General features: G+C 35.7%; 1 protein-coding gene across 10 annotated transcripts in view; it reads left to right on the top strand.

The window, feature by feature from the left end:
- Positions 1 to 20,128, top strand: part of SOX5 (SRY-box transcription factor 5) — a 1,018,333-nt gene that overhangs the window by 536,460 nt on the left and 461,745 nt on the right. Inside the window, exon 1 of one of the 10 annotated variants that reach the window (XM_027771087.1) lies at positions 2,218 to 2,362. The exons of the other annotated variants lie outside the window; for them this stretch is intronic. The gene's annotated coding sequence lies outside the window, so the exon portion shown is untranslated. Of the gene's footprint in view, positions 1 to 2,217; positions 2,363 to 20,128 lie in introns of those variants that run through there. 10 annotated transcript variants of the gene reach the window in all.

Here is a 20,128-nt window from a genome sequence, read left to right on the forward strand (position 1 = left end):
TTGTACGTATATTAATATATACTATTTAATTATATTATTTGATGTGACCTTACGACTGGTTGAATTTTATTTTTTCAGGAATTTCTTTTTAAATTACAGTGTCATTAAATAATTTTAAGAATTAAAGTTTCATTTCACTTTTTCTATATTGGATATGTATTGTCAAATTCATACCTTGAAGACCCCTGAATTTAGTTGGTTGTCTTACATTACTCAGTTAATAATAAACTTTTTATTAAGGGAAAAAATAAGGGTAGGAGATACATTACCCTTTTTACCAGTTTTTCAATGGATAGTTGTGCTTTTTTAAAAAATTCATATAACTGGTCAATATATTACTTTGTTTCTATAAAATGTAACATAATTTAAGATTTTTTATTAGCTTGTGGTTTTTATAAATTTTAACCTGAGAATATATAGGGCAAAGTGGGCCATTGCTATTGAAACAGTTGCTCTATGCCGGTTAATTTAAATCCTCTGCAGATTGTTCTGCTTCAAATTTCTACGTGAGTTTGAAATACTAAATGTTAATGTTGAATTGTTCTATTTATTTATTTATTTTAGGAGGAAATTTTTTTTTTGCTGTAGGGTTCATGCACTTACCAGACTGACAGAAAGAGACAGAGAGATAGAAAGCAAGAAATCAGTCCCCAGAGGGGTTACCATGCTGGAATCCCTTCTCTTCCATTCTCCTCTTGGGATTTTGGGAACACGTGCACACATGCCCAGCACAAGATTCAAGTCACTGCGTCTGGGACTCGAACCTCATTCGGCCATGTGGGCGTCCAGCAATGGTAACCGTTCTGATATCTGCTGGTCCTAACCTTTTCGGTGTTTTTATTATTTTTTTTACTAGGCACATTTTTAAAAGACTACCAGAAAAGCCAACTAATTTATTATATTTTCTATCTGTATGTTTTAGTAATTACATTTATTTGACATACACTAGTAACAGCTAGTTGATTATAAGTTGATAGCTGTAAAATAGTAGTAGGTAAAGAAATTAGAAACACCTATATGCTAGGCACTCTTTTTTAGCTTCCTGATTTATATATAAATCAGAGTTTTTGCTATAAGGCATGTGTGTTCATTAGAGACAGAGAGAATGGACAGAGTGAGAAAGTGAGAACGCCTCCTCAAGTATGACCATGCTACATTCCCTTCACCAGCATTCTCTCAGGATTTTGGACATGCACACACACTCTTGAAGTAATATTCAAGCCACCAGGTCCAGGATGCAATTTAGTAGTTCACACACCCCCTGCTGGCCCCTAGTATCTTGATTTTTAAGGGTTCATATGTTTACTGATTAGATATTTCCAATTGATTTTATTAGCTGTAAGGTCTAGGGTGCTATCAGAATTATAATTAAAACTTCTAAAATATAAAAGCTGAAAGGTCAGCCAGAGGCACAGCGGTAAGAAACTGCTTGTGATACTGGACCTATGTGGCCTCCCTGTATTTGCTGGAAGTGAACCTGCTAGTGATCCCAGTTGGCTGAGGCTGGGTATGGATCTCAGTGTGAGGACCTTATTGGGTGTGCCCCCCTCTCTCTCTCTGTCATAAATAAATAAACATTTTTAAAAGAACAGGGAGATGAAAGTGATACCTTTTCTACTCTACCCAAGAGCAACCAACATTAATTTCCTTGTTTATAAATGACTACCTTATATGTGGGATGAATTAAAAATGACAAAGTTTTATAATGAATAAATGTATACTTTTTAGTATTTTATTTCAACCCAGAGGTGAATAAGAATGCATAAAATAATTTGTATTGGTTCAGGAATCTGGATGTTTAATAAGAATATTAAAGGCAAAAAAGTTCATACATCTTCCCACTATCAGTGTTGTTAGGCTCATAAGAGAATTCCATTTCAGTTAAAGTGTGATTTATTGATTTCCATAGAAGTCCTTGGCTCATATAAATACTGGACTGTATTATGGCTATAAAGGGAAATCTACATTTCTGTCTTAAAAGGACCCTCTGCTAACTTTCTTGAGATCTGGATTTCCTTGGCCACTTGGACTCATTGCAGGTCTTAGGTTTTTTTTTAGTATCTAGCCCAACTCAGACTTCTTGGCATTCTCTGTATTTTCCTTAGGGTGATCTGACTTCCCTTCAGGTTTTGTTACCCTGCTTCTTGTGGGAGCCATGCTACAACCCATTGTCTTAAGCCATTTGCCCAACTGATTTTTCCTGGAGAGCTCCATGACTGTTAGACCTCCCTGGTTCCATCCTCTCCAGCTGCTGCTCCATGCTCTTGTTACTTGGGAGTGCTTTCCACAGTCATCTGCTGGACACTCAGTCTTTTGTGTTCTGGAAAGTGCAGTGCCCTTTTGGAGACAAATGAACTTGAAGGTGAGTTTCTTTGTAAGGATCACTGATATCATATGTTTTCTGAAACATATGATATCAAGGTACTAAAAATGTAAATAGAGTTTAGTTTAATTCATGAAATAGGAAAATTAAAATAACTGCTTGTCACGAGTATTAGTTTTATATGATGAAGTAGTTTTCATTAATTTTAGAAAGCATAATATCTTAGATCTAAGGTGTTGGAGCCCTGTTATATGTATGTGTGTGTGTGTGTGTGTGTGTGTGTATGAAAGCGGGATAGAGGAAGAGAGAGAAGAGAGAGAGAGAGAAATCTCCAATAGAAAACAAATAGATAAAGTGGTGGAAAATGAGTACCTTTAGTACAATACTATGAATTTTTCATAGAAGTGATGTATTTCTAGTGGAAAGGGTAGCTCTTCTTTCTTTCACAAGTAGGAGTTATCAGAGAGCCAATATCATCCCCCAAAGAGATTATGCAGTTCACTTTAGATGAATTTGAATAGTTACCATAAAGAAAAATGTTTGCTAGTTTATAGGAATCTTTCACAAAGTTAATACATAGAATGAAGACTTTAATGCTTTTGGAAAAAGAAAGGAATGTTCAGTTTTATAATGAGGTTGTTAAATTAAAATATTTTTTCTAATTTTATTTTTATTTGTACTAGCTAAATCCTTTTTTTACTTTTTATTTGTACTAGCTAAATCCTTTATTTCTTTTTTTTTTCTTTCTTTCTCTCTCTTTTTTTTTTTGTACCGAAGCTGATAAGAATTGTGAGATTCTGGGACCAGCAGTTAGCGTAATGGCTATGTCACTGAACTCCCATGTAGTCGACCCCGGTTTAAGTCCTGGACCCGGTGGCTGAAACTCACACCAGGTGCGTGTGTGTGCGTGCCTAAGATCCCGAGAGGAGAATGGAAGACAAGGGATTGCAGCGTGGCCATCCCCCCTGGGGGGTGATTTCTCACTTTCTGTCTCTCTGTCTCTCTGGCAGGCACACACACCCTGTAGCAAAAACCTCTCTCAGGGACCAGCAGTTGGCGTAATGGCTGTGTTGCTGGACTCCCAAGTAGTCGACCATGGTTCGAGTCCCGGACCCTGTGGCTTAAACTCACACTGGGCGTGTGTGTGTGCATGCCCAAGATCCTGAGAGGAGAATGGAGGAGAAGGGATTGTGGCATGGTCATCCCCCCTAGGGGTGATTTCTCACTTTCTGTATCTCTGTCTGTCTGTCTGGCGAGCGCATGCACCCTATAGCAAAAACTTCTCCAAAAAAAAAGAAAAAAGAAAACCTCTCCAAAAAAAAAAGAAAGAAAGAAAGAGAAAAAGAATTGTGAGATTCTTTCTAGCCTGCAACAAAAAAACTTTTTTAACCTATTAACTAATAAATCGCATATACATTGCATGTCATCTTTGGTAGATTTCTTGGTATTTATTTCCTGAAGTTCCCAGTTCAAATTTTTTGAGAATTGTGCTTCTCAAAGATTTTTCCATGGAGACCAAACAAGTAGAACTCATGGGCAATCTTACCCAATTACTATTTGACACTAATAAAATATACTATTCCCATCTGTCATCAAAGTGATGCTTCTTTGGTAGCGCAGAGACATATATGGTAATGCTATGAAGTCAATAAAGTGGTATGGGAGTACAAAACAAAGAAATTTGAATATACTAAAGATAATCTATGAATGCAGTTATCCTCACTGGAGCATTGACTAAAAGTAGATTAAACCTATTAACTGATAAGATTTTGTTTCGTCTTTGTAACACTTGGTGTTGTCACATAGGTGATTCTTTACCTTAAAAGCTCGGCCTTTTTTTCTTTTCTTCCTTCTGTCCTCCCAGTGCTTATATTACAGGCTCTGAGAAGTAAAGAAAAAGAAAGAAAGCTTGTCAAATGCAGCTTCCTACTAATTTATTTGATGAGTAACTTTCTTCTTACAACATCCATTTATTCCATGAAAGGTATGCCACTGAATGCAAAACCTAAAGTAGGTATATGAAGAGATTGTTGAGGAATACCACTCCTTATTTAACCAAATTTGATAGAAAACACAGTCAATAACGATGAATGCTGGTTATTAATTAAAATATCAGATCTCTCCAGTGTCATGGAAATACCATTTTAATTATGTTTAATGAAAACTCCAGCATTTTCCTTTACTTTTTGAGCCTCTCCTCACAGAAGCCTGCCCTGGAGGCCTGACATCAGTTGCTATACCCAGTATAGCTGTATATAATGGGTGTTGATAACCAACATCCATTCTGATTGGATGGTGCCACACTATATACTTTTGTGAGATAGTTTAATTATTGTCTTTAATTACACTACAGGTTGTTGTGATGATTTGATGAAATAAAACATTATACATAACTTTGTCAGGGCAGTATACAAAAGTATAACTTCTGCCAGTTGTTCCAAGGTCAGTTTATAGGAAAATTTGAATAAATAATCAAGTTTTAAATGACTTCCCAGTCACATTAATGTACAGTTTGCTCTCCACTAAAAGTAAACTCTATTTACCATGTTAATTTCAATATAAAACACATAAAATTATCCAAGCATTGGGACCAGCAGTTAGCATAATGGCTATGTCACTGGACTCCCATGTAGTTGACCACGGTTTGAGTCCCAGACCTGGTGGCTTAAACTCATGCCGGGCACGTGTGCATGCGTGCCCAAGATCCTGAGAGGAGAATGGAGGAGAAGGGATTGAGGCATGGCCATCCTCCCTGGGGGGTGGGGGGGGAAGGGTGATTTCTCACTTTCTCTTTGTCTCTCTCTGTCTTTCTGGCAAGCACACGCACTGTATTACAAAAACCTCTAAAAAAAGAAAATGAATTATCCAAGCATTGTGTGTATTTCTGATATTTCACAAAAAAAAAAAAAAAAAAAGGCAGCAATTCCTTTTCTATATTGTTGAATCTTCAGGTTGATAATTCTGCCATTTTAATTTCCTGAAAGTCAGGGTCGGCTCGTGAAAAGTTGTTAAACAACATGCTAAATGTGAAATGTCAACCTTCACTCTAAACTTTCCCTGTTCAGAGCATTGAATGAAGACTTCATTGGGTTTATAGTGGCTTTCTGATTTTGGTAGTCCATTGAAGAAGGGAGTTTGAAAGTTGTTGTATATTGTTAATGATTGTCTGCCCATGTCCTATCGGAAATACCATGATTATTTATGAAAAACATCTTTAATAAAGCTGGATACAGTTTGGCTTGGAAAAAAAAATTCTAGTAATTCCATTAGACAAGAGAAAGATGTGCCCACCCTACAGTGCAGTGATGAGGTGCTGACCAGAAAAAGTCATACCTCACACGGCCAACTGGGGTCTGAAGACTGGTACAGTAGACCTGAAAAACACAGAGTATGTTGCCTGGGTTCTGAATGGATGGAGAATCAGAGGAAAAATGGATTGTGGCTTGACTAGTCTCCACTAGACCAAGAGGTATTTTCTCTCTCTCTCATACATATCCTCTGGTGCTAAAAAATGAAACGTAAGATGCATAAATACTAGTGACCAGAAGATGGTGTAGTGCTTACATCACTGGAGTCTCACATAGCTGATCATTGAGTTCCAGACTCTGTGGCTTAAAACTCATGCCAGGTGCGTGTGTTTGTGTGTCCTGGGACGAAATGGAAGAATAGGGAATGTGGCATGGCCATCCCTTGGGGGGTGGGGGGGGAAGGGTGATTTCTCACTTTCTCTTTGTCTCTCTCTGTCTTTCTGGCAAGCACACGCACTGTATTACAAAAACCTCTAAAAAAAGAAAATGAATTATCCAAGCATTGTGTGTATTTCTGATGTGGAGAGAAGTTTCAGTGAAATGTACTTAAAATAGAGAACCATAGAATATACATTGCACTGTTACAATATCATACATGTGTCTTTTGGCTATATTAGGAAAACATACTCCTATGATAATTACAAAAACTCAAGTCCATGGTAAAATATTTATGATAATTTATTGGCATGATTCATGGAAAATACACCATGACTTGAACTTTCTATCGTCTTATTTCAAGAGACAAGAATAAACGACATTTAAAATTAAAATTACATGGGTCAGCTGGGTAGTGCAGTGATACTATGCTTCCCAAGTGAACTGGTTACATATGGAAGAGTATAGGTTCGGTTCTTTAGTCAACCCGTACACACCGCTCATTTGCACTCATTCATGATCCTGACAAGGTGGGAAAGCTGGAGAGTGGGAGGAGAGTGGCATGAGACTTCAGCAAAGGTACTTGTCTCTCTCTACCTCAACAAATAAAATAAATCAAAAGTATTTGAATTTAACCAAATGAGCTCAACCAAGCATTTTCTTAGGTTGAAAATGATGACTTTGTTGGAGTAGCAATTATCTTGTGGCCTGAAGTCAATACTAAGCATTTAAATAGTTAGGGCTAGCCACGTGGTCTACTGGTTAAGGAAGTTGTATTTCACATGGCCAACTGTGCGTGTGCATGTGCATGTGTGCCCCAAATCCTGACAGGATGGAGAAATGGAGGAGAAGGAATTGTGTTATGACCATGCTTTCATTGGGGTGTGCTGTCTCTCTCATATGAACATCATAGGCTTTGGACATGGCAAGGATCTTGTGTGACTGAAATACAGAGTATGAAACAGTTCGGCTGAGGGGCCAGCAGGTGGCATAGTGATTAAGGTGCTGGGCTCAACTTAATGGCTGACTGTGGTTCAAGTCCCAGACCTGCAGCTTGAAAATCACATGGGACGTGTGTGTGTGTGTGCACCCAAAATCCTGACAGGAGAATGAAGAAGAAGAGATTATGGAATGGTCATTCCTAACTTCCTCTCTCTCTGTCTCTGTGTGTCCAGCAAGCACCCGTACCCTATAGCAAAAATTCTCTCTTTAAAAAATGCCAAAAAAAACCCCCAAAAAACACAACACTTCAGCTGGGGACAGGCCATAGAGGACCTCCAAGCTCCAGGATTGGCTCTTACTGTATAGGCAATGAAAAACTATTGTTCTTTTTGAGCTTGGAGCAGGAATTAACATTATGGTTTTACGATAATGTATCTTTTGGTCATAACACTTGTACACTTGATAACTTCTTATAATTCTGAATTACCTACAGAATCCTCATGCCCAAGTGTTAGTTGCATTCTTGTTTTTCAAATGATGCTTATTAAATAAATGGACCTTTAAAAACAGGTTTTTAAAAATTTATTTTCGGAAAGAGAGTGAGATAGAAAGAGACAAGGACCCTTGATATGTTCTTCATACAGTGATTTCCCCCATCCTTGCAGCTAGCCAGGATCATAAATATACCCACAGGCATGCCATGTGTGTTCAGGCAGACCTTTGGCCTGAAGCTGGGACTTTCACGTGCAGCCTCTAGTACCATGTAGCAATACCTCTCCTGCCTGAGCCACTAGTTGGACCTAAATAAACAGACCTGAATCTCACATTCTGGGTATTTATCCTATCATTTATCAGGCCATTTGCTTACCAGTTTCTACCTTACTCTCTAGTCTCTCGTCAGTCATTCAGCATGACTCTATTTCTTTCAATTCTGTGTTCACACTATGCTTTTATTTACTTCTTTTGGTATAACCTTATCTTTTGAGGAGTCTCCTGTGACTGACTGAGGGAAGTCAAGTACTCCCTCCATGATTTCCGGAAGATTTTCTTACTACCTCTAATTTAATGTTGTTGTTTTGAAGTCCACTTATTTATTTTTTATGACAGAGATAAAGAACAGATTCCCCCACAGGGTCTCCTAGCTGCAATCCATTCCCAGCCTCAGCCAGTCCAGATCAGAGGTAAACACACTGATACCTGGCATGTATAACGTGGTACCAGGTTGGGAACCCCAGCCTTTCCCATTTGAAGCCAGTTGCATTTACACTGTGCCACCATCCAGCCCCTATTTTAGTATTTTAATAATTGTTCCTTAGTAGGTTGTGATGTCACTAGATTGTGAGTGCCTCAGCTAAAATTCATTAATCTTTGTTTCCTCATGCCAAGCATAGCATCTACACTACAGAATTACTTATTTAATTGAATTGAATTTTCAAACTTGATTTAGATTTAATGGTACTTGAACTTATTTTTAACATAGGATGGATGTGACACACTCTACTTGTGAGTGTTATGGAAACCATTAATCTACAGGCTTTCATTTTCTCTGTAATATTATCATCTAAAGACTAGTTTTTAACTATGCATGTGACACAAAATATAGTAAATCAGAAATAGAAATATTTGTAAGGCACAAGTGACCCATGAATGCTGGCGGATTTCCTGTTCTTCTTTTGTACTCATACAAATAGAGGTATTTTTCTTGACATAATACCTAAGGTTTATTTTGTGGACTGTTAATTCTAGATTCCAAGGGGGGAAATCTAAGCACACTGTGTGGGTTGAATTTCAGAATCAGTATCTTTCTAGGAATCTTAGTAATATTTTTATATTCTAAATGATACATTGATAATCGGTGGCAGCATGACATTAGTTATTTTGTTTCTTATCATTTTCTTTCATTTCTTCCCCCTTTCCTTTTCTTCCTTTTTTTCTCTTTCTCTCTTGCTCTCTCTCTCTCTCTCTCTCTCTTTTTTTTTCTTTTTATCAAGACTGAACAGGAAGCTGTGTTGGCAACCACCACACTGGGTGAGATTCAGGAGGAGGTATACTAGAAAGGAGTGAAAACAAAGATTGCTTTGGTATATTTCTAAGGAGTAATACAGTAGGCTAGTTTATAGTATTATTCCTTTTGGAAAAAAGTGGGACCACGAGAAAATGGTCCAGTGTTACGTCTACTCCATCTTTTAGCCCTGCAGACTATAGTCATTTCTGTATTCTTTGTCCTTAATGAAATAATTGTTATATGCTGGAAGTTAGTGATTGCCGTCTTGGATAGAATGAGGGAGTTTTACTTTGGAAAAAATAAATTAGTAATGGAGTGGCAGGGAAGAAAAGACAGAACAGCTTTTCTGTTTTCCGGTTTGGATTCTGCTAGTGGCTTTGCTGCCTTGCCTGCAGTGATGGGTATTGCCAGAACTTAAGGAAAAACAAAGCTAAAATGGCAACATCTCTTAGGAAAATCTGTAAGATTGTAAGAAGGCTGGGTGGTTGTGGGGAGTGTGAGTTGGAGAGCAGATGCCTTTGGTCTGAGTTTCAGTCCTCACAGTCTGTTTGCTTTCTTGCTTTGAAATATTTTTTGTTTCTACCTCCTTGGTTTACAGGGAGCTGGGGAGGCTCATTTTTGTTGTTGTTTTGAAATGTAAGTTTGCCAACAAGTGAAATAGAAAATAACTGCTGTGACAGACATGTCCCCTAAGACCTTTGCTTCGAAGGGAAACACCTCTGCTTCATGTTTAAAAACGGCGGCCCCAACATTGGAATACCAAATTCTGTTTGTTTGCAGTGCAATATGAAAATGTAAACTTGTCCCTTTGGATTTAAAAAAAAAATTTTAAGGTCATATCAACTTGGAGGTCTTATAGCAATAGTTTTGCTGCTGCCATGATTTGCTTTTTTTGTTTGTTTGTTTTTTAATTCTTAGGGCAGACATTGTGCTGGTGCTGAACAGCTGCTTTAAATTCTACATGAGCGGAAATTTGAGGTTTTTAAAATGCTCTTATTTAATCATGATCAGACCTCCTCTGACTGATGCACTGCTCCTGTTGATTATTTTGTGCTTCTTTGTTAGGCTTCCTTGGCAGCGCAGACTCATTCTAACTTAGGTTCCCTCTGAAAGAGTGCATTAGACATTTCAGCTATATAGATGGAATAACTATTTTAGAGATTTGGATGGTCACTCAACAAATATTTTATGGCTTAGACACGTAGCCAAGATATGTAAAAATGAAAAATATGCACGTGATCTCTGTCCTCATGAAGTTTTCAGTCTAAAGATGAATTTTACCTAGTTACCTATTTTAAAAAATTACATGCCCTTTTGACAGTACTTGTTAATAGCAGTTATCAACATTGTTTACAGACCTTTTCTTTCTTTTTTCCGTTTTTTTTTAAGTTTGCTATAGGGCATGTGCTCTTGCCAGATAGAGACAGCGGAGAGAGAGAAAGAACGTGAGAAAGCACTCTCCAAGGGGTTGACCAGACCACAGTCCCTTCTCCATCTTCCTCTCAGAATTTTGAGCACCACACACCCACGCATGTTGTGTTTTTTAAGTCGCTGCGTCCAAGACGAACCATGTAATTGTCCATGTGGAATCCAGTTGCCTTAACCACTATGCACTCTGGTTGGACCCAGACTTTTCTTAATAAATAGGATACTTTTGTTTTTAATCATGCTATTGCACATATATATTGTATAAATTCTTTAATTTGAGTCCCTCAAAGTTACTATGGAAATTTTTGGACTAAATAAGATTTTTTTCAGAATTTTCCACTAACATATTAATACTTCTTTCTCCCCACTTATTTTTTGGCATATGTATTTTAACAGGTAGGTTTACTAATCAAGTCAGTGATTTTTTTTTTTTTAATTCTCTTTTGTTGTGAAAGGGTGCTTGCACTCATAGCAGAGACAGAGAGAGGAAAAGGAGAAAACACCCCTCTTGGTTCTGCTGTAAAAACTTCTTCTCTTCTCCCTCATATTTGGGATTTGGGGAGCACACACGCACACATCTGGTGTGTTTCTGAAGCTGCAGAGTCCTGGACACCAGCTGTGCAATGAGCCATGCGGCATCCAGTTGCTATAACCACCAGACCACAGAGCTGCACCTTCATGCTCTTTATGAGATGATTCTTGGAAACAGTGTCAAGAAACTTCTAGTTCACATTCACATATAATCTACATGAAAATTGTTGTGATTCCATTCTCAACTCAGACCTTACTCAAAGTTGGAAATGAGATGGCAGAAGCAAAGGTGTCATTGGTCCAAGGTGTAAATTTTATCTTAGAACTACTCTATAACTAATCCAGAGAATTATCTGTCTGGCTACCAGATTCCCTTGAGGATTAGACAAGGCAGTCTTATTCAAAATATGCCAAAGGTTATCACCAGGTAAAATGCAGACATTTTGAGAATTAGGAAGTTGTATTTCAAGTAAATTAAAATGAATAGACTTTTAGACAAAAGTACTGATTAAATAATTGCTGATATTTGGCAACAGGGCTATAAAAGATAAATTAGATATATAATAGAGTCTACTAATCATGTGTTCAGGATTTTCTGGGACAATTTTAGTGTCAAATATTATAATAAACTATCCAAATAACCCAAGAGTCTCACCATTCTGGAGTCTGAATTATGTCTTCCAGACTCTTTTAACTCCTCAATAAGTAGTACAAATACATTTGACAGAAAATGGATTGCTATTCTTGTTTTTTTTTTTTTTAAGGTATCTCCTGTATTTAACATAAATCAGAAAAAAAAAATCTCAAATAGAAATAGTGTCATAATTAAAAGCATGGACACTATGAGCAAAGACTACTTGTATTGAATACATGTTGTCCTGCTACCTACCAGTATGGGCCTTTAGGCAAGTCACTTCACCTCTGTCCCGTGGCTTTCTTAGCCATAGGGATAGGAATAATATCCACTTGCAGGGTTATTGATAGGCTAGGTAGGTAGGCAGGTAAGGAGATAAATAGATGTAGAAAATACTAAGGTCTTGAAAACAGTCATGGAAAAGTATGTATTATGAAAAAAACTGTATGTGCATTTCAAAATCTATTCACAACAAAACAAACCCGTACTTTAATTCCATTTTTCCATAAACTTTTAGAAGTCCTCTCACGTATTTCATGTAGTGCAATATATTAAGTGCTGTGTAAGTATTAGCTACCATTTATTACCACATCTAAATGAAAGAGCTATATGTATTTTTTTCCACAGAAAAAAAATTACTTTTTTTTACTTTACTTTTTTTTGTTAACATGTTAAATGTTTCTTTCTGGGACCAGCAAATGACATAATGGTTACTTCACTGGACTCCCACATGGTTGATCATGGTTCTAGTCCCACACCCAGCAGCTTGAAACTCACACGGGGTGCACGTGTATGTGTGCCTGAGATTCTGAGAGGAAAATGGAGAAGGGATGGTGGCATAGCCATCCCCCCAGGGAGATGATTTCTTGCTTTCTGTCTCTCTGGCGAGCACACACACCCTACAGCAAAAATCTTTCTTATATTTTTTTACATCTCACAAATGTAAAGTTCTCTGTTGAAAAAAATACATATTGTACACATCACGATGGGGACTTTATGTAAAATGTGAAATCAATCTGGAAAATATAAGATAAAATTTAAAAATGAAAATGACCAGTGAAAATTAATACATGAATGAACTATGGCTAATATGACAACAAATACAGAGATATTCTGGCATAGTCCTATGATTAAATGATCAGTCATTTTTAGGTTCACATTAAACCAAAGATCACAAACTGATGGACTGTCTGTGGTTATTATCTGTGTTCTGATTATACTATCATTAAAAATGTGAAAATTTCCCACAAGGACCCATAATTTTTGTTTAACCTGATAACGGGGAGTTGATTCCATTGAACTAGCAGTTGTGTCTAAGAACCACGAGCCTGAGTGAGGTCACAGGAGCCATTCATATCAGAGGACCTTTTCAGGTTCCTACAGTCTGCCTCTCTCCTTACACAGTGCATTTGCATAGTCATCGTCTTTATTCATCGACATTACTTATCTTTTATTTTTTTAAGTTTTATTTATTTCAAGGTGAGGGTTCAAGGTGAGGGGGCAGAAAGAGAAGACAAGCACATTCAACAAAGTCTGTTGCCACATCTCCCCCAGCTTTCCTAGTCTTTCAGAATCGTGAGCATGTGTGCCTGGTATGTGCAGACTGACTGGGAAACCCAACCAGAGATCTATATGGATCCAGCATCTTTAGCAGCACATTAAGGCTGTGCCACCCAACGGGCCTAGCCTCTGAATTTTTGTGACTTCTTACAATGCATCCTGATTTTTTCTTTAATTTGTTTATATAGTTCACTATATTAGACAAAACATTAAAATCGACAATTTAGGGAACATTTTTCTTATATGTAAGTCCCTAATGTAAAGGTGGATGAAATATTTAAAAGGTATGGTCAAATATAGCAGAACTTTAAGATATATCAAACTATTATACATAGATTTTTTTTAACCTTACTTTTTAATTGATCTAAAGGTTTTGATGATTACTAACTTCAGTTATTGTAACTAGTAATTTAAGAATTGGTATCACTCTTTTCTTTGTTATAGAAGAGTACATGACACTTAGAAAGAGAAAAGAGAAGATGTTAAAACTGCAGGCTCTTCTTATCCTAAATTAAATAATCTCTGAAAACCATATTCTTAAGCTACTTCAAGGAAATGAAAACATTCCAGATTAAAAAATAAAAAAATAAAAATTTATTAGGATATAGAAAAACACAGTCAAACCAAATGCTAGAATTGAATTTTTTTTTCAGCATAAAATAGGCATACAATATATTCATATTTCTGTGTTTATATTAAACTTAATGTGTGCTAAGGCTTAAAGGAAGAAAAAATAAAGAAAAGATTAAACACCTCAAATTCATCACCAGTCTTAAAATATAACTTATTTAACCTAGTATTAGTTTTTGTAGTCTTATCCTTAAAAACAAAGGAAATATACAGTATAATTTGTGAATTGTTCAGTGTCAGTTACCATATCTTGAATAATAACTTATAATTACATAGTAGATGCCCACTTGATTAGTTGTCATGAAACTTCTTATTTATACTACTATAATTTCTATTTTCTAGCATTTTGTACTTTTGCCTTAGGCCAAGTAAATTCTGTTCATAATTTATGATAGAAATATTAGTAAACCATACACATTTTATTAAAAAGAAGAATAGAATCTCAGCATTTAAAGCAACCATGTTGGTGCAATAGTCTATCTTTTTGGCAGCATGTATAAATTCTCCATAAAGAATTTTTTTTTAAGTGTGTTCATTCCTTGTTCTTAAGAGAGAATAAGAGAGACATGCACTCCCAACAGGGCCTTCACACTGTGATCAATTCCCAGCCTCAGCTAGCCCAGTGGGTACAGAGTAGCCCCTGAAGCAAACTGGGGTCCAGTTGGATTCCCACTGCATCATCATTTGACGCTTTATAGCATTTCTGATAACCGATGGTCTTCTATGTGAATTGGATACTCAAAGTGTTGTGGAACTCATTACCTCATGAAGCAAGCAAAATGCCATTTTTGGTTGAGTGACTGTTATAAGGTTCTTTAAAAAAAAATTTTTTTTTTTGAGATTTTTGCTATAGGATGTGTGCACTCACAAGAGACACAGAGAGGGACAAAGAGAGGAGGAAAGTGAGAAATTCTCCCACCCCAGGACAAATGGCCATACCACAGTCCCTTCTCTTGGGATTTTGGGCATGCATGTAGACGCACCCAGCATGAGTTTTAAGTCACTGGTCCAGGACTTGGACCATGGTTGGCCATGTGGGAATCCAGCAACATAACTATTATGCCATCTGCTGGTTCCTAGAAAGTTCTTTTAATAGTGAGCCTAAATCTACTCTCTTTTCTGTTTTATTTCTGTTTTTTTTTTCTGATTCTCTCACTTATATATTATGTGTTATTATAATTATCTAATTTGTATGCCAACCTTCACAAGATAAAGCCCCTAGCATGTATATATATATATATATAAAAAATATATATACACATATTTATATGTATATATATGTATATACATATATACATATGTGTATGTGTGTATATATATAATATATACATATATAGCCAAAATTATAATTATGAATGATGATTTGAAGGAAAATAATGTGAATAAATTGATTCAGTACTAAATAATTATATATAAAATGAAAGAACAAATAGTTTAGGTTCTATCATCTGAAACCACACAAAATAAATCCAAAAAACCAAAAACTGCTTCTACAACAACATGGCTCACTTTCAACAGTTTCTTTGACCTATGGGTGCTATATATAGTGCAACATATCCATGTATAAAATTTTAACAGTTAACACTATTTTTTTGATCTTTAAAATGCCTGATAGAAATCCTATGGACAAAAATCACCAAATAATTTGATAAAAGTGTTTTATACCAGGACTTTAGTGGTGGTCCTGGGTTGATGCCCACGATAATACAGCATAGTAATTCTAGTGATATATTCCTTGATAATGGTCTGTGGGTTTTCAAGAACCAGAAAGGCTACCTTGATTATTTATTATAAAATGTATTTTACTCAACATTGGCAATTAAAACAGTATTGATATCATGGAAGTGCTAATGTCCATTACATTATATTCTTTACTGTTTCTTATATTTACCCACAGTACCTCCAAAATATGAATGAGGGTTTACATTTCTTGACAGTGCACTGACAGCAGTGCTTATTAATTCTGAATAGTTTCTAAATACTCATGAGCTGAGGGGATATAGTCCATATGGCACGTAATTGGTGGTGTTTAAACTATCTTGACTCACCCTGTTTTGAAGTAGCTATTATTTCTGTCTGCTTTTTGGTGATAGCCAGCAGAAATCTACCTGGAACTGCACATTTTTTTCTATTGATTTTCTTTTGCCAAATGATTGATGGAGCATTCTAGCTCAATAGTTTTCTCTTGAAGTGTTTGTGGTTGTATTTCTTTGTTACAAAACATTTTACTAGAAGTATAAAATGTTTTTAGATGACATGGTCATTTTGGGAATGGCTATGGCCAAAATTATTAATGATAATTTGAAGGAAAATAGTGTGAGTAAATTGTTTCAGTACTAAATAATTACATAGATTGAAAAGGAAATTCTTACTGTTTTTATTTTTTTTCTCCATTCTTCTGTTGTAGTTATATTTGTCTAGTCAGAAATCATCCTTGTGAGGGTTTAGCTTCATGGTACTCAGATGGTCCTTCAAAATATTAGGTATCAGTCTAAGCCAAACTTAAGTATTTGCGATTTTCTTATAATGCTAGTTCAGCAAGTTCAGTGATTCAGCACACCTGTGTTCCACATTTATTCTTCACAATAGAAACCCATTTCTTTGGTTAAGTCTTAAGCCCTGCACATTGAATGGGTAACTGTTTATATGGATCCATTTCTGATGAAACTTTGACAATGGCTGAATCTTATAAGAACATGTCATACTCTGCTTTATCCTAAAGGGATTCAACTTCCCCTAAAGAAAAGCAGATGGTGGGAATCTATCTTATACAAGTGATTTGGAAATAAATGTCATGTAGGAAAAACCATATTCTGAATTCCAACCATGGAATGGAGTTTTGGAACTTAGAGAGTTGAAGACTATTAGCATTGCACGTGGTGTTAGGCAAGAGTGTTTGATGTCTTTTAACTTAGTTTGAAACTATAATTATTTGAAGACACAAAATGCTACAGAGCCAGATAGTAGAACTTGATTACTCACCTTTTCAACACGATTCAGAAGTCTTTGCCTCAAACAATGAGTTCTAAGTCATATTTTTAATGCAAAAATAAACATTTTGGCTATGTAGAAATATTATTATAACTTTTGTCTCTTTCTCAGAGGCCCAACTGTATTAAACACAGATCGGTTCTCAGAGCTAATTAGGTTGTGGGTTTTTTTGGAGAGGTTTTTCGCTATAAGGCGTGTGCGCTTGCCAGACAGACAGAGAGAGAGAGACAGACATAGAGACAGAAAGCTGAAACCACCCCCTCAGGGGGGATGGTCATGCTGCAGTCCCTTCTCCTCCATTCTCCTCTTGGGATCTTGGACACGCACGCACACGCGTCTGGCGTGAGTTTTAAGCCACCGGGTGCGGGACGCGAACCACGGTCGACTGTGTGGGAGCCTAGTGATATAGCCATTACACTAACTGCTGGTTCCCATTAGGTTGTGTCTTATCCTAACCTTAACTGTGCTTTACAGCTGAGTCGTTTAAATGAGATTCAATTTAATTCCAAAGAACAATACTAATAGATAGCATCTATTAAGTACACATTCTGTTTGGTGCATTGCCACATGGTTTTATATGTACTGATTAACTTTCTTCAAAATGCATAAATTATTTATTATTTATATTTCCTATGATGGGAAAACAAATTCAGAGAGGTTAACTAACATGATCAAGGTGATAGAGCTGGCAAACAGCATAGCCAAGACTACGCCCAGGTTTGTATAATTAAAGCTCATGCTCTTATATATTACCCTTATGCTTCTATTTTGCTTTATTATGCCCTATGTTAAATCCTGCATCAGATCAAAATATAAGCAATATTATTTGGGGCTGAATGAGTTTACAGTCTAATAGTAAGCTCATTTTTGTTGAAAAGTTTCTTCTGGATTAACAACATTAGATGGGCTTCAGTAATGGAGATAAAGACCAGTAACGTGAGGTTTTGTATTGAGATCTAAAACCTCTGTGTAGATTATTTACTGCAGTGCAGAAGTCATGCTAAATTTGAAGGGAGATAAAAATGAATGAATTTGAACTTATAGTGCAGGTTTTAAAAACAGTTCATTTCATTAGTAATGAGGCTAGTAATTAATTTCGTTAATACCTGGATACTTAGGGATCAATAAATTCTTGTGCTTTACTGCTCACATTTACCCATTTTGTAGTTATTATTGTTATTATCCAAATGTCTATGCTTCTTTCCTCTAATTTATTTATTTTTCCTCCTCCATAATAGATTTTAAAGTATTTTTTAAAAAATAAAAACTGAAACACTTGCTTCTAGATTTACCTCAAGGAAATCCTGAGTTCTAAATTGGCTTCAAGTTACTTATCTGGACAAATCAATGTTTATTTAATTAAGCCTTTGTAGAATTACCCTAAATTAATTCAAACTATTTAGTTGCCAAGAAAGTCATGATGCATTTTTGCATTAAAATAAAAAGAAAAATACATCATGATTTTTCCCGACAAGCTAATACTACCATAAGTGGAAAGCATCAAGTGATATATCATGGACTATTAATCATTGAAAATCATGTTCTACTTATATAATGTTGGAAATCTATTTCTAAACACATTACTATAAAAACATTTTTAAAACATCACAAGCTTATTTATTCTGTTTTCCATTTATGACTTAAAATATATTTTTAAGATTTGATTATGTGGCTTGAAAATTGTCAGTTCCATGGGAAATAAGTTAATCTTGAGTTTTGGGGTGGAAGAAACACATATTAAAAGCTAATAATTATTATTTTGGGGACTATTCCAGAATTTAGGTACAAATGCTGTGATTCTTTTAAAAGTTTTCTCTGATAAACTAAAGGTTAAATTACCTTCTAGAGTTCTACCTGTGTTGATAAGAGAAATATTTGATTAAGCTGCTCCAAACTGAACCACTTGGTAGTACAAATAACCTGTTATTACTAAGCATTTAAATAAAGAAATTAGTAAGAATCATAATAAAAATAGATGACCTATCATTGGAAGTATATCACAGGGGACAGGATATCATTTGCCCTATGTAAGTATTAGAAATAAGTTGTAAATCTATATAGTGTTTTCTTTTAGAATAATCATAAAACACCTGCTTTTCATAGATACAAAAAGATGCCATTTCAAAGAATGAGATTAAGAAAAAAGAACCTAATTTTAAAAATTAGAAGAGAAAACATTAACACAATGCAGCCCTAACAACATTTAAGTAAAGGGACCAGCAGATATAATAATGGTTATGTCACTGGACTCCCACGTAGTTGACCATGGTTCGAATCTTGGATGTGGCAGCTTAAAACTCATGCTTTGCGTGTGTTTGTTCGTGCCCAAGCTCCCAGGAGAAGAATGGAGGAGAATGGATTGTGGCATAGCCATCCCCTTTGGGTGTGAGGGGTTGATTTCCCACTCTCTGTCTGTTTTTTTCTGACTCTCTGGCAAGTGCATGTGCCCTAGAGCAGAAATCTCACTCTAAAAATAAATAAATGCTTGTATTCAAATAAAGGAAATAGAAATGAAAAGTACATGAGATAGTTTTAACTCTCAAGGAAAAAGTGAATTTTAAAACATACATTGAACTTCTTTCATAAAAGTGATATTCTATATTTGTATTGTAATAAATCATAAAAATCTGTTAAAACTTTAAGCACATCTAGGTCCAAAATCTAGTGCAGCTATTTTCTAATTGTGAGAATTTTATCAACTTATGCAGTATCTTGGAACCAGTTTTTATAGGTAAAATTGAGGCAATAATGTCTATTTTTGTTGGTTAAAAATTTTGTTTCATTGAAATGTAATTCACATACCGTAAAATGTACCCATTTAGTGTCAAAATTCAGTGTTTAGTGTATTCAGAATTGTACAACCATCACCGCCATCAAGAATTAGAGTGTGTTCATCACTTTAAAAGACATCTTGCATCCATTAGCATTTATTCCCTATTTGCTCCCTCTGCTGTCTGCATAGATATTCTTAGACAACCTCCAATCCACTTTCTCTATATAAATTTGCCTATTCTGGACATCAGACAATACATAGTTCATTGTGACTGGCTTCTTTCACTTAGCATAATGTTTTCAAGGTTGATTTATGTTGTAGCATGTATCATTATTTCATTCACTTTTATTACCAAATAATATTTCATTGTATGGATAGGTTACATTTTGTTATTCCATTCATCATTTGACAGCTATATGGATTGTTTCCACTTTTTTTGGCTACTATGAATAATGCTAGTAAGTACCTTTGTATACAAGTTTTTATGTGAACAGGTGTTTTAATTTCTCTTGGATATTTATGTAGAAGGGGAATTAGAAGGTCACATGGTAACTCCATGTTTAACTCTTTAAAAAAGGCAAACTATTTTCTAAAGTGGCTGCACTTCTAACAGCAATCTACCATTGTT

Source organism: Tupaia chinensis, unplaced genomic scaffold (assembly GCF_000334495.1).
Source record: "Tupaia chinensis unplaced genomic scaffold, TupChi_1.0 Scaffold000028_1, whole genome shotgun sequence".
In the NCBI taxonomy this organism is placed as follows: domain Eukaryota; kingdom Metazoa; phylum Chordata; class Mammalia; order Scandentia; family Tupaiidae; genus Tupaia; species Tupaia belangeri.